The sequence below is a fragment of the Teleopsis dalmanni genome, chromosome 2 (genome assembly GCF_002237135.1).
Source record: "Teleopsis dalmanni isolate 2A chromosome 2, ASM223713v2, whole genome shotgun sequence".
Classification (NCBI taxonomy): domain Eukaryota; kingdom Metazoa; phylum Arthropoda; class Insecta; order Diptera; family Diopsidae; genus Teleopsis; species Teleopsis dalmanni.
The window spans coordinates 95,690,179-95,707,571 of NC_051847.1; the positions used below are offsets into that span (position 1 = coordinate 95,690,179).

General features: G+C 28.5%; 1 protein-coding gene across 1 annotated transcript in view; it reads right to left on the minus strand.

Annotated features, from left to right (window-relative positions):
- Positions 1-17,393, minus strand: part of LOC119682064 (sodium/potassium-transporting ATPase subunit beta-1-interacting protein) — a 135,523-nt gene that overhangs the window by 1,885 nt on the left and 116,245 nt on the right. The gene's annotated exons all lie outside the window — the stretch shown is intronic.

Below are 17,393 nucleotides of genomic sequence, written 5' to 3' on the forward strand. Positions count from 1 at the left end.
TTTCCTCTACTGCTATTTGTATTTATTTCTTCTTTTACGTATTCCATTCCATTTTCAATCCGCTCTTCAAAAACAAAGGAATACTAAAGAAACAATACTTCTTAAATACACAAATTCCCTCAAACATAAAGAAACACATCATAATTGTATACTGAATCCAATTTCAGAACTATTTTTCCCAACTTATACTCGCATGTGCTTGTTTTGCTTTCAGTCGACGGATTTTATATGCTTTACCTGGAATTACTCTTCAAATAACCGTGTGTTTCACATAAGTATTCCCGGCCGCGTCTAAACTGCAATCATTTTGTGTTGATTTTTTAAGTGTTTTTCTTTGTTTTTTTTTTTCTCAATGTTCTGTAAACAGAATGCTGGTCATTATTCCTATTTGGCGATGCGTCTTTCTTTTCAAGACTCACAATGTGGTGCATCGCTGTTGATTAGAACGACTCGTCAAGACATTAGGATTTTCATACAAAACAATTCATTAATTAATTATAATTTGAAAACATTTCTCTGTAACTTCCGTTTAATTAATAATTTCCATTTAATTATGTCCAAAAATATAGTTACTTCTCTTACAGTTGAATATAACGAGATTTTAAAAAAGCTTCTAGTTGATAGATTACATGATTAATTGTTAGCATTACCTTGCATTATTAGAAGATACAATGGAAGAAAATTATATATATTTTTGTCTTTATGTAACCTCATGTAAAGGCTTAGTAGTCCTTCAGTTGATTAGTCATTTTTTCCGACTTGGGACTTGATAAAGTTAGTGGTGATAGCTCAATAGTTCATCACTTGATCAGTTATATTTGCGAAGACGGTTTGGAGTAATGGTAGTGGTGAATGTCTTTTAGCCGTTAATGCTAAAGCGTGGATCTGACCATTCTGTGGTCATTCATTGAGCTTCTTTAAACTTAAAATTAATGAATGGCTGGAAAGAGCAGTTCAGATTGATTGGAATAATGTAATTGCCTGCTGACAAGCTACAGACTTCTTGCCGAATTGCCAGAACTAGCCAGAACTAGAACGCTATTAATGTTGAACAAAAAAGGCATATGACTTGTCACAGGACATTGTGCAATTAAGAAGCATTTATCGAATCTAGGTATTACAAGGGACGATAGCTGCAGAGGAAACAATAGAATACATTCTGTGTCACTGTGATGGTTTTGCTAGATTCAGACTTCGATACTTATCAGCTGCCTATTCACTTATAACAGAAATAAGCAACATCTCTCCAAGGCATTTTCAACTGCTACGCGGCTATGGAACTAAAGTGCGTTTATCATAATAATCCTTAAAGGGGTTCAGCCCCGTTTTAATATAATTTAATTTCGTGGAGGATTATGATGGGTTATACAACAAAAATATTATTTACAATAATACATATCTGTATCTCTACCCAAAACTATTTGCAAAATATGTAGTAGTATACATATGTTTATGAGAGCTATATTTTAGCAATGATCTGGATCTTCTTTGATGATAGAATACAGATCGCAAATGGTAATAATAGACTAAGCCTAATATTTGCAAGTTGTTACGATTCTGTTTTGATTTATTGGTTGTTTCAACGTAAATTTATTGTTTCCTATCTTTGTTGATTGGATTATAGTTAACTAAAATATAATTCTTCAAATTAATCACTATCAAATTTTTTTGTAGCATTCGTAATTGCAAGAATTTTATATAATTTTGCTAATTATAAGGATTACTCAAACTTCTCGAGTGACTTTTTGCGATAACATTTAGTAAGGAAGGATTTGTGAAAATTTTTATAATATTTTAAGCGTCACCAGAATTAGTCATTGATGTTTTAAAACACTCTGTTCTAGAAGTAACTCAAACGGAATTAAAAAAAAACCTGTGAACATATGCTCGTCAGAATGATGGTTAGAACACATGCTAAACTTTAAAAGATAATGAATTAGAATATTTTAAAAACTATAAAGTTCTTCTCAGTTACAAACTACTTTTTTTTTTATTGTTCTGAGAATATACATATATATTGAGTGAACCTAGTAGAACCCTTCATCTGAATTGAGGCTTGAACTATCCCCGATTTTTGCGCACTCGGCTACCGTCATCGTTCTAATTTCTTAATGTGATTCTTATGTTAAGTTGTAGTAGAACAATTTACATAATATTTATTATATTTTCTCTTAGTTGTATTTCACAGAAGAATTACAATTTAAATGTCTTAATTACATTAGTAAATAGTGTCGGCCTTTTTTATTTACATTTCTCTGTTTACATCAAGTAAGCTTATGGTAAACTAAATACTTTAAGTATTTAGGTGGATTAATTGCTGCCTTCCTTATATTAAGAGATCACAGTTGAAGAGACATATTTAACTTAATGTCATTAATATTATTGTTTGTTTTTGGTTTTTTTTGTTTTTTTTGTTTGTATCCATTTTAAAAAACTTGTATTTTCTCAATTAAAATTTTCAAAGAAAAAGAATCGGCAAACATAAAAAGTGCGATTAGGATACTATATTTAGAATATTCTAATATATTTTAGATCAGTTCCATTAAAATAAAACCGGTCAACAATGTTATGTGTTATAAAATATAATATAATATATAATTTAATCTGGAATTGTTCAAATAAATTTCAAACCTATACCCAAGTATATACCGAGTAGCAAATTTCCATTGTTTTTATTTTTTATCATCCAAACTTTTTACTAGAAAATGTACTTGTTCATGTTTAGTATATAGAATTTAAATTTAGGTCAAAATATGATTGTAGTACCACAGCTGATCTTTATATGTTTGCTTTAGTGCATACGTTGCAACTTCAATTACTTTATCGTAAGGCTGTATGTAAGCACGTGCCCTAGAAGGTGGAGCTTGACGAATTGAAGTTCCACCAATTAAGCATATAAAGGCTATATTTATATATATATATATATATTCATTAATAATACATCATAACTGTTATATACTCAAATTATCTGAAAGCCCCACAAAGTAAATTGTTGGCTACGGTTCACTCTGTAAGCTTATCAAAATAGTCTTATCAAAAAATTATTATTTACATATAAGTCATCTGTTGTGTATGGCATATAGTTTACAAACTGTTTTTGGTAAATTTAAATATTAACGGGCATTCAGTGGAGCTTCAATGCCCACGAGAGAAGATTTTCAGTTACTAAAGAAAGAATAGTTCTCATTTCGAATGCTACGTACGTAGTCCTGCTTCGTAGATGTTTTGGAAGTTGCTTGGATAGCATATTCCGCCTCGATTGTTTGTGACACAAACTGCTTAAGCAAAATAAAAAAAAAACAAAAGTGTTTATACATTAATTTTTTTTTTGAGTGTATAATTAGTAATACATGCATGAGTAAAAAATAATGTACTACATAAAATCATGCAATGAGTAAATTCCATTCCAAAGAATCTCTGAACGACTTAACGCACAGATAACACGCGAAAGAATCTTTGTGTGAAGAATTGGCTCGGCTCGCAAACAGGAAAAGAAGAAAATTGTTTGAATATTTTTTTAATACAGAAAAAAGATCTTGATGGAAAAATGAAAGAATCTAGACAGAATGCAGAAAATGCTGGGAAAATCATTCGCGCGATACGTTATAAAATTTATGTTTTAATTTATGTTCTTATTTTTTGAAGCGATTATACAAAATAAAAAAAAATTATAAGAGGAGGATGTGCTGAGGTTATTAGGAAAATTATTTATGATGCAAGCAAGCTCATTTGCCAGCTTATTTATGCGGTGCATGTGGGAAGGTGTTTTTATGGCAAATATTTAATGATAGGGTCCAAACAACCTCATTCTTCTCCATGTCATTATATGTATATTCTTTCGATATTTTCATTGTTTGAGCAACTTGAACTTCATTGACCCATGAAATGGATTGACGTTTTTGAATTGAGTGTTGTAATTATTGAAAAATAAAACATAAACTTTTGCCTTTCGATTTGAATATTTATGATCGAAAGGTGTTTAAACTCAATTGCCCCATATGGTGTAAAATATGTCGCTCTTCACATCATTCCATCGCACACACCGTCCATATCGACTATAGTGGATACTTTCTTTATACATATAGCATTGTAATCCATTGCTATAAAGTGTTTGCTGAAAGTTTTGTTTTTGAAGTAAAAACTTTTGTGCATTATTTTTTGTGGCAGAAAATAATGGAAAAATATAATAAACAAATAATAAATAAACTGTGCAATAATGGAAAAATATGTTACTCAATTGGGATTTTGCCGATATTGCACTCCAAAATGCAATAAGTATTGGAACTTACTTTTTGCATAGATTGCCATTCTGTAAATGTTTTCAAAATCAATATTACAATATTTCGTCAAGATTTTGTTTTCATGCCAGATACAAACAAGCATGCAAGATATTTCGGTATTTGTTACTTCTCTTATATTTACATATATAAAGTAAATTAATTTCACATCTAATGAGCATAAAAATAATAATATACAGAAATAGGCAACGATAAAGTTGAAAATAATTAAACTGAACTCTACCAACTAGTAATTGAGGTACTAATTTGTGTTTTTATATTTTACACGAACTCATTTATTTATTCAAAACGACTGTCTATAAAAACTATGAACTATTTTGAGATAGGCGTATTATTTTATTTTTATTACTACTGGTTTTACTTTCCAAGAAATACAATCAAAGTCTAATTTTCTCTGTAGTCCGAAAAGTACTAAATAAAGTTAACATTTATATTTTTGTGAGTTCAATGTATATGCCACTATATGGTATACATTGAGTCAATGAGTCAAACTGTGTGTGTAAATAGAATAGGTTTGAGTTGGATTATACCAGTGGAGAATAGTCCAAGTAATGACGGCTTTGCGACAGTTTACTAATCCCTTGGACAGTGCTCAATACACAAGTGGTGAAGCATGGCGCGTCATGTCATACAAAAAATTTAATTTGCACTGACAATGCACAACTTTCAACAAAGTTACAAATTATATATAAACATTACAATGTTGGTATACATTTATGTGCAAGTATTAGAAAATGCATAAAATAAAAATGCTGTAAAAATATTCAGGTAATTCTAGCTATTAATTTCAGTTAAGTTCGTTAACCAAACTCATGTAGTTTGCCTTACTTTAGTCCTCCAAATGACAAAGTCAATCCACCCATTTGCTTTTACAATGACCAGAGTCTCTCTTGCGCTACACAGTCTTCGCTGTTTTCAAAGCATTGAGTTACTCGTACTTGTACGCTTGGAAGCGAACTCTAATAATAAGAAGTATCTACAATGCTTGAGACCCATTCCGACGTAGAGTTTATTTTTTAAACTAATATTAACGTTTTTGTACTGTACTTATATAGTAACAGCGTGTTTTAAATATTTACAGAACTTAAATGACAAACCGAATGCTTTGCTTTTAGTTGTATTTTTGTAATTTGAGTGCTTTTAAATATTTTTACATGCGATATGCATGAAATTGTCCTTTGTTTTCTGAGGTTCTGTTGAAATTGCTGAACAGCATTTGTCCACATGCAAATGTCGTCTGCATTCGCTTACCTCTGTTTAACCATATTATGTTTTATTTATTTTAATACCCTTCAAATAGTACGAAAAGGGATATACTCAGTTTACCATGTAAAGTGATTATGCTTGTAGCGCACTGGAAGAGATGTCGGAGGTTCTGTAAGGATGAAGTCTATATCACTTCATCGACATCCGAAAAACTATTTTACTAACAACATATTAAAGTCGACAATTGACATTTTGTACATGAGTTTTTTAGTAACACTCCTCAGACATTTATCGAAATAATAAAAACCTATTAATTATAAACTACAGCTAGCGTAAGACGATAGCTACAAAAGAGATACTACTTGAAAGAGATACTATATAAGAGACTTATATCGGAATATCGGTACTCATTAACATTTAAATCGTGTAAAATAGTAATTAACTTATCAGATCCATTAAGATTGGGTTTTTTTTGTTTAAAAATGAACATTTTAAGTCCACCATACGATAATTAATGCAAAGCGATTAGAGCTAATTTTAATTCAATGTTGTGTTTTTACTGTATAATTTTCGATACCTGTGTGATGATCTAGCAATCGATGACGATGCAAGGGAAAATATAACTAACTCATATATAAAGAGTGGAATTTGCGTTTGCAAAATTGTGGAATACCAATCACTTAATTTCGATTTGTTTTTGTTATTATTTTATAAATGTCTAAGTAATATTTTGTGGATATAGTGGCCCAGTCCTATAAGGAACAAAAAGCTGTGGCAGATAACAAACAAGATAATTATAAACTCAAAGTCAAACACAAAAATACCTCTAAATTGGTTACACATTTTGGGTACCATATGATATGACATCTCACACCCGGATCATGGAACCCTCAACATGGAACCCTCATCTTAGTTAAAATAGTTACTGATGTAAGAATTGAACTAATTATAATATTAATTATTGCAAACAGCTTACCTAGTGTATTTTGTTATTCGATTATAAATTATACAAATAATTGGTGATACTATTGTTTCAAATGAAGGAAAGAATTGACATTTTTTCAGTAACTATTCAAAACTTATATATGCATATATATATATTATATTAATTATTAGTGAATATTGTTCTGATTTTTGTTTATTTAATAAATGATTAATAAATGATAAATGATTAGTTGCTATAATGGAGATAGAGTTTTAAAAATATACACTAGACTTTGACCGGTGTCATTGCTTCGATGTGTATTTCTGCCATGTATATCTTGAACGCCCAGGTTTTTAAGTACATTACTTTAATTTTGCTGATTTCTTGCTGTCATTTTCTAATATGATTAGAAAATATTTAAATATTCGTTATTATTTTTAATATTATTATTTGTTATTTTATTAAAAATATAGATTTATTTATGTTTATATTTTATATATAAACACATATACTTAATACAGTATTTTTGTTTCTAAAAGTATTTTTATAAAAATTATATTCTTGATTTGAGATTATTGAAGACTTTTGAGAGAATTTGTATTACGTTTATATTAAGCCTAGGTATGACATCCATTTCACACAAAAAATTGTTTTTAAACCTCATATAAAAAATTTTCTCGTATGTCAAAATTTTGTTGATCATATTTTTATATGAAGTTTTATGTGAATTTTTGTATGAACTGAATATGAGTGCTGGTCTTTAAGTACGATGGGTTGGCTATTTTTTTCTTTATATACATATATATAGGTCAAAATAAAATAATTCGATTTTTTCATACTTGGTAAAAATACTACTACTACTGATTTCCGGAACTTCTTCTGGAGCCTAGAACTTGGTAAAGATAAATATCTACAAAAACAACATTAAATGGATTAATTAATAAACTCAGATTAATTTAGATAATTATTTTATAAATTTTTTTGTTGTTGTTCAGACTTTTTTCAGTGAAATCTTTTTTTACTTACTAGTTCTCAAAGTTATTCTCAATCTATTCAGGTTACTATATATAAATTTAGTATGTCATAAAATTCTATTACCTAAAATTACGTTTCATTTTAATAAAAATTTAATAATAAATAATATATAGTAATTTTACTTTATTTGAGCAATGAAGTATAATGTCTGAGGGCGCTAGTGTGGAGAATTTCCTTAATGATCGACTGCTTCAAACATTACTACTTTTTTATACAAACTCAGTGTTAATTTTTATAAATATTAATTTTTGTAAAAAGATCTTTATTTTTTAACAGAAATTTTATTATTCTGCACTTCTAACTAGAACTAATTTTGAAATAATTAGATTGAAAATTGCTCTGCGATCTTAGAAACAACTTACATGCTTTTTACTGTTGACCATAATGTTAAATTAATAACTAATTCTCATTTTTACACTAACTGTTATATAGAACTATTGTGAAACTATATCTTTTCTTTAAAATAATTTATTAAAATATTAAGTGGTTATAATTTTAGGTCCGTTAGTTTTTATACCTTTCACATATAGTATAAAAAGCGGATAGTATTGCTTTTTGTTATAGTTACAAGCACATGAAAGTTATAATAGATAGAATACAATATCTGTAATATATATTATAGATATATTATATATATTATTGATATATTATATATATTATAGATATATTATATATATTATAGATATATTATATATATTATAGATATGTTATATATATTATAGATATATATATTATATTATATGATAATTACTTAATTAAGACTTAAGACTGTCGTAACTATTAAAAAAATGGTTGAAATCAATGTAACAATGTATGTCTCATAGCTAACATTTATACTTAAAGTGTAAAATTGAGTTTTCTTCATCGTATTTAAAGGTATTTCGATGTATTTAAATCATATTCCAAATAAATTTTATATTATCAAAATAAATGCATTTCCAATAATCAGATTATTATTATTTTCAAATTAATTCCAACTCTTAACTTTTAAATTAATAGATGAACGTAAATTGTATTATTATTAAAATAATGTGAAGCCTGTTATTTTCTGGTAGTATTCTTATCTCTGCAAGGCCTTATATTCGTAGGTAGTTTTTTCAATCGAACGCCACCAAACAGCTGATAATTAATCTGTAAACTAACATCATTTTTTCTTTAAGTAATTTTTAGCATATTATTATGTAAAGGCATCTGTGTGTGCAGCCACTCCTCCAAAATAAATATTCAGTAAAAAATGTTTACAATACGCTACACCCTAAGTTTTGGCTTAGTAGCTCTGATATCTAATAATAGGAATTGTTATATTTTGAGTAAATGTTTTACGAAAGGTTGTAAATATATTTGTATCAAAATTTATAGAAGGTCTTGCAGCAATCGGTATAAGCTAGCATGATAGATTTGTAATTATTTAGAACTAAGGAAAATCGGAATATCATTATTTATGATATTCGAAACAGACCTAGGTATAAACAACATATTTTTTATATATAAGTGGAGCTTCTCAAGACGGCTTTTCATTTCAATGAGTTTGTGCTTAGTGTTAATTAATTAATCAAGAAGTTATTTAAGTAAATGACTGTGTTGTGATTGTGTTGTCTCCAGAAATTAGTGGTAATTGGTGTTCTAGATAATTTACCATGGTGAAGCATTTCATTGCTCAACAACGATTTCTATCTTTTAAGAAAACATTCGCTGTAGCAATTATGTGGTAAAGTCTTAAATATTCAACAAAGTTATGCAAAATTTGGGTACCAAAATGTAGTTCATGTGTTATTTCAAGAAGAAGAAAATATTTTACTCATATGTTAAAATTTTATTTGCCAGCATATATGCAAATAATTTATTAAAACATTAGAGATAATTTCTGTCTATTAATAGTTTGGATGAAAGAATTTATTAGTTTGAATTTGGGTATCATAATACTACCGAACTGACAAAGTAATATTTACATTGTACTATATTTGAAATGGTTCTACACTTTTCTAGTTTTGTATGGCATCATAATTAGTTCATGGAGCTTTACGATTATTAAGTAACTTAACCTTTCCTATGCCTAGCTGTTTACTTCAGCAGTTGTTGCTAGTCCCTAAGGGTTGTTAACTATATATAAATTATATAAAAATTTATAAAAGCTTTGGATATTGGCAAATACATATCTAAAACTATGATTGCCAATATATACACATAAAGCTAAGCTATACTAATTTGCGTTAATAGAGGTTTGTCAATATTTGTAGTTTATTCGTAAATAATAATTGCACTTGCTGTGCACTTTTCAGAACGAACGCGTAACCCACAGCTATATAAATTTACTTAACTATTATGAATTGTTGTTTTTTTTTTTTTTTTTTTTTTTTCAAATTTAGTGTTTAAATTGTCTAAGTAGTGTTAAAATATTTCTACTCCTATCTATACAAAAATATAGTAGAGGATTTTAGAACAGAAATTAATTGTTTTCACAGCATTTAATCATCTGATGATCAAATAAATAACAATATACTTTTATGTATCATACAACACTAAAAATATTTTCCACTTGCTTGCAGTTTTTGTTGTATTTTACGAGAAAGTAAACAAAGAATTTATAGGCAAATGCCTGGTACACTGGCACGCGCTGATTTGCTCTGTAAATAAATGGATTTCAAGTGCTAATCTGTGTGGAGGTTGGATTCGCGTCGGAATAATTATTTATTTTTATAAAAATTTTAATAGAAATTGTGAATGTTAGTTTAGTATAAAAACTGTATTACAAAGAGATTCAAACAAATATTGAAATAATATGCTGCCTTTTGACTGTGATATGTGCACTTATACATCTCAAAGATATTATTCGCCTGGCAGAACTTTTGGCTTCAGTTTGGGTTTAGTATATTCTTGAGCAGACACATCAACAAATTATTGTGGCTATTTGTTTCATTATGTTTTTTTCGTTTTTATTAACAAATTTCATTTATTTATAAAGAATCTTAATTGTTGCTAGCGTAGACAAAGCACAAAAAATAAAAATGTTATTTTTAAAATGAAATCGCCAAACTATAAGCCATAAGCCAATAGATCGAGAAATTTTTGGCTTTCGCATAATAATGCTTATCTATCTCTTGCTAAAACTATAAATATTCCAATAAGTATTGTGTTTTGTTTGAAGATTAAATTTGCAGATATACAATTTAGCTAATGGATTTTATAATCTTTGAATTACAAAGTTTGCCTTGCGCTTTCGTCATGGCAGAATATTGAGATTAAAACGTTGCTTTTTGTTAAATGTTCAGGTTAAGAAGAAGCAATAGATACAGTTTTTATACAGTAAATATAGTATTTGCATTTGGAATTGCTAAAATAAAGGTTGTTCTTCTTATATATTGCAGAAAATGATTAGGTATGTTTTTAATCCATTAATAAATTATATTAAATTGTTTACGAAGAAATTTAAAATTAAAGACTTGATACTCCACGTTTACTTTCAGTTGAAGAGCAAAAATCTGGATGTCACTTTTTGAGGTAGTAAATTTTTTTTCCATTAATTGATTTTAAGAAATTGCTCTGAGAGAGGAAATGAGTTTTGCAATAATCTATTCCCATGGAGCAAATTTACTCAAAATACGAATTTCATGTCTCTTAAAATAAAAATATTTTATTGACCTCTTAAAAGATCAATTATCGAAATATAACTCGTTATTATAGAAAACCCAAATATCTATAAGAAAATCTGGTTTCACATGTAAGCACAGTATACCAAAATTCACCGAAATAATTTATGTTCCACAGTGCTTTTATGGTATAAAGATACTCTCTCCGTCTTCTTTGTGCTTTTTTCAGCAAAAACTTCACATTGGGCAAATATTTTAGATAGTTTTGCATATATTTTAATTTTTTTCTTTCATTTTTTTATATATGTTATGTAAGTATGATAGCTATTTGTTTATAAATCTGCAAATTTAGTTCAATTATATTTTGAGAATCAGTGAGAAATCTCGATATATCAGAAACTAAGCCATATCAACATATATAGTAGTGAAAAAAATTGACCATAATATTAAAATTAACTAAAATCAGTTTTCAAATCATTTTGTCTATAAAATCGACATTTTCATCTATTATGGATCTAATACTAATAATCTTTTCTTTGGTCACTATTTCATATAGTTGTCATTGGCATCTGCGGTGTCTTCTCATATATAAATCTAATTCTAATCATATTTTCCTTTCATTATTATAATTTTGCATTTCATAATACGAGGGCAGTTTTTGAATAAAACAAATTTTTTGACTTTTTGAATAAAATAAATTTTTTTCGACAAATAAACATTTTATATTTCTACATAATCACCTTTTAGTTCGATACATTTAGTCCAGCGTTTTTCTAATTTTCTTATTCCCTCCAAATAATAGGTTTTCTCAAAGCTCTCAAAATAAGCGTTTGTTTCGCAAATGACTTCTTCATTCGACTCAAATCTCTTACCGCCCAGCCATTTCTTTAGGTTTGGAAACAGAAAGTAGTCGCAGGTGGCTAAATCTGGAGAATATGCTGGATGGGGTAGCGGTTCGTATCCCAATTCGTGGATTTTGGCCACGAATGCTTAATCAGCACATGAAATTCACTTTTTTCCATTTTCGTAAAAATTCACGAGGTTGTCTGCTTTACCGACTATCAAACACCAACTGAACGACGTAGCTTGCTCAAAATTAGATTGGTAGATCTAGAATGGTAGATTACAGTTGACGGCAGCACTGTTGCATTTGGAGTAACTGCGCGGGAAATTCAAAAAGTCACTTACTTATCAAACCGCCCTCGTATTTCGACTAAAAATAGTGAACTCAAAATCTTAATGATAAAAATGATAGTTTATTAAAATACGTTAAGAAAAAAAAAACAATCGACATGAATGAAGTACAATCGTAGATGCAATATCTGCACTTTGCAACTATTGCTCCTTCTGAAGCAAAAAAATATATCTGAACTTAAGCTTTGTGAGAAGATTTTATTATCTGTTATAATTTTCAATTGTTTAAATTCAAGTAAGTGTGGAGCTATTTTTGATTTGATGGACTGAAACGTGCCGAGTCTTACGTGAAGTGTCACGTCGAACTGCAATTTAGTGCATTCAAAGTATTTGGATATAAAAGTTAGTTTGCGCACGCTATTCCCGCTATTTGGTGTATTGCAAGCGTGTGAGCTTTGCCATTTGTCTTCATATGTGTGTGCCATTGTTCCATTGCCCTGAGCATGCATTTTCCTTGAACTTGTACATAAGTAAATACCATAAATACATGAAAATGTACTTAAACATAGTTCAATATGTACAATGTGTACCAACCCATCAAGCTATGGGTTTGGTTGCACCTTGGCGCCTGAAGTTAAACGATAAGTCCGGCGACTTTTGGATTTCTGATTGCAATAGATTACATATATGGCATAATTGCCGAAAGGTAAAATGAAAAATTTTTACTGCAGTTTAATTGCATTTTTACACGAAAGTTTTTTGTTTTAGTGAAATAAAGCTTTTATTTTAATTATATGAACTTTAACACCGTCTAGTCAAAGCAGATGCAAGTGGAAATGTTTTTAATTTCACTAAAAATTTCTTGCAAGATTTTTTACAGGTCTGGGTTTTTTTCAAGATATATTTACAATAATAATTCATAGCTGTGCATTTGACGATTATCGTAAAGGTGTGGTTAAGTAAAACACAATTAAGTCTAATTGAAATTAATTAAAGGTCCTTACCGAGTCTAGTTAGAATGTGACGACTGTATGATAAGCGCCAAATTATATACTCCTATTTCATATTAAGTGCGTTGTATATTTAAATGAATGGAGGTTATCTAATAGTTAGTTTTCTGAAGGATATTTGATACCATAATTTTCTCTAGTTTATACTGTGTTTTGCTTTAGTTATGTTCTAATGTTCTAGAAAGGTGTGTTTCATATTGCTTAGTTTCATAGGTGTAAATGATAGCCAAAATGCACATGCTATGTAAAAATATGTTGAAAGAAATTGTTGGTGAAAGAAAAACATCCCCTTTTTTATATCTAAGTAATACTTCATTAACTTTGACATATTAAAAATTTTAATTTGTTAATTATAAGAACAGAAATTATTTATATTTGATTTTGGTTGGTACGATTATAAAATCATGATTTATGAAACTATATCGTAAACAAACAGAAACCTCTCAGTTGGTTGGACAATACGGTAGTGTTACGTATATGTTCTTAAATGTAGAAATGCAATTACTTATTTTCTATTACTTTATAACCTTATAGTACTTATATAATAAATGTCTCTAATGTGTTCTGATTTTCTATTTGTTTATTAATCTAGTAATTCATTAATCAGATTAATCATAATCTGATCATAGTAATTCATTATTATATAGTCCACATATACTAAAGTCTACGAAACTTTTGAAGGAGTCGTTTTGTCGCTAGCTAAAATTCTAATGTTTAGCCTTTTCCGAGTTAGTGCATCTGGACACTGTTACTCTTTGCTACCTGGGGAGTTTCTGCAGAGTCCCTATCATGTTAAATTTAACTTTTACATATGCTTCTAATTGGTATCTCAATGAAATCGCTGCATTTTTCATATTTACTAGAAGCCATCTTGCTTCAAAATAATTTCATATTGTAGATCCTTTGTATCTACTATTATTATATACAGAAAGATTTTAATCATTGTTTGCATTATTGTAGCAGTATGCTCAGATTTTTCACATATTTCTAATGTGTTCCTAAGGAACTCTATCTGGTGTAAGCTATTTGAATGAAACGTTATTGTGATATAGGGAATTTTTTGACTGAATTATATTAGAAGTACGTTTCTCTAATCCCGTATCATGATAAGTATTGAAAATGCATCCCACTCTGTCATACAATTTCATTGGTTTCTTCAATCAAGAACTCAACTGCATTTGTTATACTTTATTAGGAAATTCTCTGTATATAAATCTATAATGAGATTGTATTCTTATAATCTCTTTATAGTTCTGCTTGTGATCTGATTTTGTTAGCGTTTGAGTACTTTTTCACTAATTTGATTTTTGTTCTTTAATTTAAGATAAATACTTTTTAGTTTCTTTCAGTAGAACCGCCGCATGTGATGCAAATTTCGATGGTTATTAATTTTTCATAGCTGTTATTTACATTATTTGTGTTTTAATATTTGTAGAGTAAAGTTCTATTGTTGAACAAACATATTTTATATGGGGATAGTTTTTTGTTTTTTTTTTTGAAGAAGAATCCAGGATTGTTATGCGAAGAAAGAAGAAGAAGTTTTTGTTAAGTCGTGTTAGTTACTTTTTTTTTCATAGATAAAATATTTTCTTCCCAGAAAAATTACTAAAAGAATTAATAAAGTAGTAAGGTTAGTTATAAAAATAGTAACGATTACAAGTTAATCTGGGAAAAATATGGCTAGTATTTTAATTAGCAGTGATTTAAATAGGAAGAGTTTGAATGGAATGTCTCTTTTCCTTAAGATCTAAAAATAAAGGAGGTATTGAATTTCCTTTTGAAGTGTGTGTTAGTTTGAGACGTGTTTAATACGAGTATTCCAATGGAAATTAATTAGAAAGTAGTTAGTTAGGAATATTATAAAATTTGATTTTATATTTCAACTTATATTTACTAATACTTACTAAGCTTATAATATTTATAAATTGCTTTACACTTTTGTGGTAATTTATACAATAGAAACTATAGTCCATATGGTAGAATCTATAGATGTGACAAACTCTTTTCTACATATGTTTCACTAGAATTCTTTATCACATAACTTTTCAATTGATCTATTTAACGTATTTGACTTATTTAATATTTAAAATCAATATTTAATTTATTTTTATTTTAAATTTAATTTAATACATTTAATCATTGTATGTTGTATGTTGTTGCGGTTTCTTGAGTTAGTGCTATTGCGCACTTTTACTCTTTTATGGCTGGGGGGAATTATCCCTGCTCCACACTAAGCTTTAACTATACTGGGATTCATATCGTTTATTTATCGTTTAACTGATGATATATTAAAACTTATTTTCTCACTTTTCAATGTCGTCTTCGATAAATATTTTTGCTTTTTGAATCATCCTCGAATGTCCTCTATTTTATAAAAGAAAATTGAATGTCACTTTAAAGGTAATAATCTAAATAAATGGATAAATAAAAGATTAAAGTTATAATGCAAATGTAAAATGAATTAATAAAATAATTACGAGTTAATAAAAAAAACTTGTTAATTTATATACTTTGTTTATGATTAAAAATTGTTTAATTTTCGTGATTTAACAACAAATTACTCACTCATCATTGCATGCTTTTAATTAAGTTTTTGTGTTGTTAGTTTTGCGGAACATGCAAAGCTTGGCCATTTGCCGAATGCTGACATCACCAGTGGAAAAAGCGTCTACGGGTAGGGTAGGGTACTCTTCTTATTGTGTGAAGAATGTGTAGAAGTATGTACACGTACATATAGTATACATTTGCATGATAGTGCCGCTCTAATTCTACAAGACCACAGAACAAATTCCGAAAATGTTCAACAACTTTTGTAACAATCTAACATTTAACGTTCTGTTAAATGTTTTGGCTCTGCAAACTGCAAGCTTGGCAATGTGAAAACTTTATGTAAAAAAAATGTTCTTGAACCAGAATTGAGATCCATTTTTTTTTATATAGAATTATTAAATAATTTAATACACAAATAAAACCTTTTTCCCAAAACCGGAAGAGTTTAAATTTAATATGCAAAATTGCATTAAAATTCACTTTACTTATCTTCATCACACGCCAATTGTGTTTCCAAATTGATTTAAATTACATGAATTCGTATGGTTTCCATATTTTATGTCTCCGGGCTTCTGCTATTTATGAATGTACGCGTGTTGACTCTCATGCAGTACACAATCGAAGAGATGTCGGGAAAAAAATGCAAATTTTGACACGTCTATAGCAAAACAAAGAGTGCAAACGCGGCAAAAGTATCTCGAAAGGAGTGGAGTGGAGAAAAAATAAAGTGTTACTGCACCGTCAAAAATTTAGGTTAAAAGTTTAAATTGTTTCTACTCATTCCGATTTTAACTTTGTTACAGGAATGTTCTGCATTCAAAAAAGTATAATAAGTCTTTCTGCTATTGACTTGTTTTTTAATAACCTCTACAGAGATAATAAAGTCTGGAATTTATTATTATTAAAATAATTTTTCAAAAGATTTAGCAATACAAATTGATATCCATATATTAAGAAATACCATAGGGGCATTCACGAGTTCGAGTAACGAGTTTTGTAACAGAGTAAAAGTGCAACTGGTTACTCTAACTCGTGAGCACCCCTGATTGTGTCGTTGAGCGAATATTTAATATCAATTAAAAACAAATATTAAATGCTGCCCATATGAATTGCTTAGTTTAAATACATTTTCGGAGTAAACTCTTTTTCTTATGTATAAGAAAGATGGCAACATTGAAAATATAGTTAAAGTAAAACGTAAATGTCAGTTCTACAGTATTTAAAATTTTTAATTCTAAAAATAGATGTAAAAAACTGTGTTTTGAAAGAAATTTTAGCAAAAAACAATGAATGTGATCGATCAGGAACCTGCAACCATGGCAGGGTATGACATTTTTCTCTGCCAGTAGTAAAAATTGTTGCTAGCACAGAAAAAGCGTTTCAAACCGATTTTAGCCATAAAAGACAAATCGCAGCAGGAGCCATACATAACTCATTTCATGAAAATGTATGAAGGATTGGGTCAAGCGTTTACATAGTTGTATTGCACTAGATGGGGAGACCCCCTAAGTGACAAACTAAATTTTGATTGATAGTTTTTTGTATAGTATTTAATAATTTCATATACTTTGAATCTGCATTGGTTCATATCAATGTTATATTATTTTGGAACTTAAATTATTATAAAAAATATTTTATGTTAATTAAA